Here is a 7,039-nt window from a genome sequence, read left to right as displayed (position 1 = left end):
CGAGTGAAAGAGATCATCGCCGTAAATTTGGGCTTTGCCTTTACTGTGGGAAAAAAGGACACTTCTTACGTGAATGCCCAGTAAAGCCTAAGGGTGGTCGCTACCGTTCAGGACAAGTAGCAGTGTCCGCAGTTGAAAAGGGGTCGGAAAACTCCACCGCTTGAGTTTCCTGGAAGGGAGGAACTCGAGCACACATGTTATCCCTTCAGTGACAGAAGAAGACTACGTTGGAAACCACCTATTCTTTCTGGACATGGAATTATGGATAGACCAAACTCCCAAGAACATCAGAGCTATGGTAGACTCAGGTGCCACAGGTTGTTTTATGGATTTAGCGGAAGCAAGTCGCTTGGGGGTGACTCCTGTCACAAAACCTGTCCCTGAGGCTGTCTTTGCTGTAGACGGACACGAACTGGAATCTGGCCCTATCAACCAACATACGCCTGAATACGAGCTGTGGTATGGGGGTTACCATACAGAACGTCTTTCATTCAACCTTATTCATGCCCCTAATTACGGTGTGATACTGGGTCTACCATGGTTGAAGAAACATGAACCCACCATTAGGTGGACGGAACAGTCTTTGGATTTCATCTCCCCTTATTGTCAAGAACACTGCCTCAAAGAGAATCCCCGACCTTCCATGGTTCTGGCCACTACACATTTCATTTCCACAGCAGCAGAAAAGGATGTAGCATTACCATGTTGTTACCAGGAATATGGGGAGGTTTTCAGTCAATTAAAAGCCGAGGTGCTCCCTCCACATCGTGAATACGACTGCCGTATTGAGTTAACGCCAGGGTCTGTGATTCCCTGTGGCAGGATATACGCTCTATCACAACCTGAAACTGAACATCTCCGGGAATACTTGGACAACCTCCTTAAATTGGGGTTCATTCGACCTTCCAGGTCTCCGGCGGCTTCCCCGCTTTTCTTTATCCCTAAAGCCAATGGGGAATTACGCTGTTGCATTGATTACAGGGCATTAAATGCCATAACTATAAAGAACCAGTACCCGCTTCCCTTAATACCAGTGCTATTGGAGCAAGTGAGATCAGCTAACATCTACACCAAATTGGACCTTAGAGGGGCCTATCATTTAGTGCGTATGCAAAGTGGCGACGAGTGGAAGACCGCCTTTAAGACGCGGTATGGGCTCTTTGAGTACCTGGTGATGCCCTATGGGCTCTGTAACGCCCCCGCCTCTTTTAAATTCTTCTTGAATGAAGTGTTACGAGACTTTTTAGACATCTTTGTAGTAGTCTACATAGATGATATCCTGATCTATTCCAACGATGAACTAGAACATCATAGACATGTATTTCAAGTACTCCACGCCTTGCAACAGAACCATCTGTACTGCAAATTAACAAAGTGCGAATTCAATGTTACCACTGTTGAGTTCTTAGGAGTCATACTCACTCCATCAGGTCAAGTGATGGCAGAACGAAAAATATGTGCAATCGTGGAGTGGCCTAGACCCCACAGCGTCAAGAACATACAAAGACTCCTTGGATTCGCAAACTTCTATAGGAGGTTCATTGCACACTTCTCGGACATGGTAACTCCACTCACTAAGTTGACCAGGAAAAACACTCCCTTTGTGTGGGGCTTGGCCGAACAGACCGCATTCGACCGATTGAAAACCGCATTCACTTCTGCACCGGTACTAACCCATGCCAATCCGAAACTCCCCTTTGTGGTGGAAGCTGATGGTTCAGAGCTGGCAGTCGGGGCGGTCCTCTCCCAGAGGAACGAGAGTACAGGTCATCTTCATCCCATTGCCTTCATGTCTCGCAAATTGAACATCGCAGAACGCAACTACACCATTGCGGAAAAAGAACTGTTAGCAATCAAGGACGCTTTCTCTGAATGGAGACATTAGTTGATCACGGTGTACACCGACCATCGTAACCTGCAGTTTATGCGGGCAGCTTGTCACCTCACCCCTCGACAGTTACGATGGATGCTTTTTTTTGCTGAATTCCATTTCATGGTTACATTTCGTCCAGGATGTGACAACCGGAAGGCGGATGCTCTCACGCGCCAGGAAAATAACACCTGAGAAAAGCATCATTGAACCCGAGAAAGTGGTGGGAGTGATACACACAGAGGAGTTTCTGTACAAGGTCAAGAGAGGTATACAAACCTTTGCTTGGAAAACATGGATCCGTCTACATCCAGAGTGGAGAATCCGACAAGGGTTACCAAGAAAAGGCCCGCAGTTGCTCCTTCCTACGCTAGCCTTGAGACAACAGGCATTCAAATGGTGTCACGATCTGCCGTGTGCTGGACACACTGGAGGAAAGAAGACTCTAGAGAAGATGCTATGCTCTTACTGTTGGCCCACTATCCGCCCTGATGTGTTTGCCTGGGTACAACGGTGTGTCACTTGTTCTCAGGCCAAGAGCGATCATCGTCCTGCGCAAGGGCTTCTGCAAAGTATGCCCACTCCTGTGAGTCCTTGGGAGAGCTTTTCTGTGGACTTTGTAGTGGGTCTCCCTAAAGATCAAGGCAAGACAGCTATTGTAGTAGTAGTGGACTACTTAACTAAAATGGGACACTTCATTGCTTGTAAAGGGGTTCCAACAGCTAGCCAGCTTGGCCATTTATTGCTCCTTCATGTAGTCAGGTTACATGGACTTCCAATGGTCATTGTTTCAGACAGGGGAGCCCAGTTCACCGCTAAGTTTTGGAAGGTCTGGTGTGACAGGTTAGGCATTGCTTCTTCCTTATCCACCAGCTTTCATCCCCAAACAGACGGTCAAACCGAAAGGTTAAATCAAACTCTCAAACAATACCTGAGATGTTTTGTAGATACCACTACTGAGGCATGGGTTGACTGGTTATGGACTGCTGAAGTATCATATAACGATGCTACACATTCCTCTTCTTCATACACCCCGTTTTTCTGCACCTATGGGTTTCACCCTAGATTTGCCCCTTTGAGTGTCCCATCCACTGACGTTCAGATTCCTCAGTTACAGTCTCGATTGGTGCAGTTGCGGAAAACCGTACTGCTAGCAAGAAAGAACCTTGATAAAGCAAAACAGAAATATAAGGCACAGGCTGATAAACATCGCAGGTCTTGTCCTGAGTATTGCAAAGGAGATTGGGTATGGTTGTCCACTCGGAATATCCGTTTCCACAAGTATAGTGTCTTCAACCCTAGGTTTATTGGCCCCTTCAAAGTGGTTCGCCACATCAACCCTGTGGCTGTGAAACTGAGTCTTCCTGCACATTTCAGAATACATCCAGTGTTCCATGTATCGCTGCTTAAACCAGCAAAGTGTCCCCGTTCTCAAATCCCTGCGCCTGTGAGAGTACAACAAGATGTGGAGTACGAAGTGAGGGGTATCTTGGATGCACGCAGAGTGCGGGGAAAACTCCAGTACTTGGTGTCATGGAAGGGATATGGACCGGAGGAGGACTCCTGGGAGCCTGCTGGTGCTGTGCATGCCCCTAGATTGGTGCGGAAGTTCCACCTGTCTCATCCGGGCAAACCTGGTAGCAGTCAGTGAGTTTTGTGAAGGGGGGGTGTCCCGTCAGGGTTCCCCGGCCGCTGGTAGATCACTGCCTGCAACCCGAGTCTGTAACGGGCTTGTAAAACTACATTACCCATGATTCCTAGCGTTGCGCATAGGAATGACGCTATGCGACCGGAACTAGGATATCACGGCACTTGCAGAGAGACACACTGCCGATTATTCCTCCCGGCGAGCAAGAGTGATTGCTCGAGTAACCAGTTCCTGTTCGGTACTGTTTGTGGTGGGCTGAGGTAAGCTCACGCCGTTTGTTCTTGGGACCCGTTGGATTCCTAGGTGGGGCTTAGGAAGCGCCCGTATTATTTGGTGTCTGTGATCCCGATTCCTGGAACTCCGTGTCGCCGCAACCGGTGTGACACCGTATCTTGGATTACTTGGGAGGGGCTTAGGAAGCGCCCACATCGCGTGTTGAGAGCTTCGTATTCAGGTTTCCTCCGATCAGGGGGGTGCTTGTATTGTACTTACTTGCAAAACTACATTCTCTGTAAACCCGACTTGCTGTTGGGTTCTATCCTTGTCGGACACTTAGGCTAAGTGCCCTTGAACTTGTGGGGAAGTTTTGGTCCCTGCTTTCTCTTGCAGAGACGTATCTGCATGGAAGTCGAGTTCCTCACCATTTGATTTGTGCTGGGCTGTTTTCTTTTGTTATTTGTTCTCAGAAAAGTACATTACTGACTTCTAATTTAGGTGGTTGTGAAACGCAAAGGGTGTTAGACACATTTGAGCCTACGGTTCTGACCCCTTGACTGTGCTGTTCATAAGTCCACCTCGGAGGGGACTTTAGTTCATTATCTGGACAGAGTGATAGGTGATATTATTTCTCCTGGGGCTTTCAGGACCTCCTCATTTCCCATTTGGGTAGGTGTACATATATATACATATAACCTGTTCTTTTGAACCCTATCACTAGAGGTGGGCAGGAAGGGGCATATTCATGTTCTTCTTTGTGTATTTAAGCAGGAAAATCTGGGAATTTAGAAGACGCCCATTCTATTACTCTTCGTTTCAGCATACCTGTAATATATTTCAGGTGAGGAAAAGTATAGCATATTGGGTAGAGAGGTTATAGGTCTAGGGTTACTATTCCACTTATCCCATGCTTTATATATTTCAGGTTTCCAGTTCCAGCCGCCCAGCTGTTCCCCTCCGGACCTATCTATTTTCCCCCGCTTGATCTCCTTAATAGTCTGCGTTACTGATAGCCAGACTTGGGATGATCTAGAGGTGGGCCCCCTTTATAGCATCAATCCAATCCTGAGGATCAACAACAAAAGACCTGACAGATCGAATGAGGATTGCAGTCTCAGGAATCCAAGCTCCTGCTCTTCAGTGGCCCATTCTTTTTTTAATAAATGGGAAGCAAGCACTTACATTATCCTATTTTACTTCTATTTTTAAAAGGGGTTTCCTATGGTGTGTTGGGGATCCATCCATAGTCTGATGTTTAATGTTTACATTGCCCCAGGCTTCTCAAAACAGGAGATTCAAGAAGTAACTTTTTTCATACTCAGATTGTATGTAGTTAAAAATCGGTTCAGACTGAAACTCTACAGTCTCTTGTGAAAACCTTCAGGTATGGCTCTGGCCCACGGCCAAATGGATGAATGTCAATACTCTTCTTAGATCAGATCGAACTGATTTAGTCATCTTAAGTGAGCAGAATGCATGAATTGCATCTTTGTAGAATTGGAGGCCCTACCAAACCAATGTAGCTCTGCAAAAAACCTCAGTATCATTTTTGATAATCAATCACATCTATAAAATATCAGATTGACAAACTCTCCATACCTGCTTTTCTGTTGCTTTGCACCCTGCATATCCCATGAGTTCAATCTTTGATTTTGGCAAGGGTGGATTACAATAATTGCTTGAACAGTGGTCTTGCAGATCACCTCACATCTGGCCTTCAATGCATTCAGAATGCAGCTGATGGATTGACTCTAGATCAGGGGTATCCAAACCGGTCCTGGTGGGCGGGATCCATGCCAGATTTTTACAATTACTACATGTATCTCAATGGGGATATCCAAAAAATCTGGCATGGATCCGGCCCTCCAGGACCGGTTTGGAGACCCCAGCTCTAGACCCTAGTAGAAGACTGCATATTTCCGCATAGCTTGTGTGACTACATTGGCTTTCCATCAGGACAAGTTGCCATTTTAAAGCACTAAGCCTTTGTCATAAAGCAATCTACAGTCAAGTACCACACTAAGGGGGTCATTATGATGGCGGATTCCCCGCATACTCCGGGCCGGCGTAAGCCACCGCCGGCCCGGAGTATGTGGGGAATCCGCCGAGAAGGCCTGAAAGACTCACCGCCAAATTAGGATGGCTGGTGGGTCTCACAATCTGTCCTCCACTTTTCCGCCGCAGTCGGAAGGGGACCACGGCGGAAAAGCACTAACATGGCTGGCGGTGTCTATCAGACACCGCCAGCCATATTAGGATGTAGGGAATGTAATGCTTTTCCGCGGCGGCTTTTCCGCCGTGGAAAAGCATACGGACATTCACTTTGGGGGCCCGTTGTGGGCCCCCTGGGTGAAGGTTGCGTGGGGGGTGCACATGGGGGTACCTATGGTACCCCCCTGCCTTTGCGTGCACGAAGCGGCAGGCACCGCTCGGTGCCTGCCGCTTTGTGCATGCAAATGCACTGCTTTCATTTTTTACATTGCGGCGGGTGCTGCGCAATGTAAAACATACAGGATGTGACCGCCAGGGTGGCGGTCACATCCTAATTGCCATGGAGGGACCACCACTGCCCATGCGGACAGTCCCACCTACTCAGGGGTGGCGGACGGAACAAGTCCGTCCGCCATCCTAATCGACCCCTATATGCAGAACCATTTCAGGTGTTATACCTCCAGCAGAACCCTTCACTATTTCCAGGCTAACATGGATCCTGCTCCTCAGGACTTCAGATCTCAGCAGGGGAAATAAACATGTTCTGCCATGACTGATAATGCCAGAAACTCTTTATTTTTAAAAAAATATCTTTATTACATTTCATATGTTATTGATAAAATTGACAAAAAGAACGGATGTACGACATTACAACGCATGCTTTTACATTGCATGCTTTTACAACGCGGGTTTTACAACGCATACCATTTCAACGCATAGTGCTTTGGGGCGCTGGATAGTGAATAGTTACATTTACTATTCCAACTCCAGTCCCCGTGGATAGTAGGGAAGGTGTTGGATAGTACATTAAACCTATTCCCTATCCTAAAGCGCCCCCCCAGCGCAATGCGTTGTAATGGTTTGCGTGGTAAAAGTTGCGCCGTAAAGGCACTGAGTTTTAAAAGTTGCGTTGTAAGTGATGTTTCCCAAAAAGAACATATATGACATGCAATAAGCTCATGCTGTTGTAGAGGAAGATGGCATTTAGATTGTATTGACACTTGAATGGTGCACAAATACTACTGGTTTCTTGGAAGAAAGTCATAGACAGCACAACCACATGTGACCAATCAGCCACCGAATACATGTACATT

The 7,039-nt window shown here is 47.1% G+C and overlaps 1 pseudogene; it reads left to right on the top strand.

The window, feature by feature from the left end:
* Positions 1–253: 253 nt before the first annotated feature.
* Positions 254–7,039, top strand: part of LOC147674036 (neurochondrin-like) — a 28,731-nt pseudogene continuing 21,945 nt past the window's right edge.

The sequence above is a fragment of the Lissotriton vulgaris genome, chromosome 12, assembly GCF_964263255.1.
Source record: "Lissotriton vulgaris chromosome 12, aLisVul1.2, whole genome shotgun sequence".
In the NCBI taxonomy this organism is placed as follows: Eukaryota; Metazoa; Chordata; class Amphibia; order Caudata; family Salamandridae; genus Lissotriton; species Lissotriton vulgaris.
This window is presented reverse-complemented; position numbering and strand designations above follow the sequence as displayed.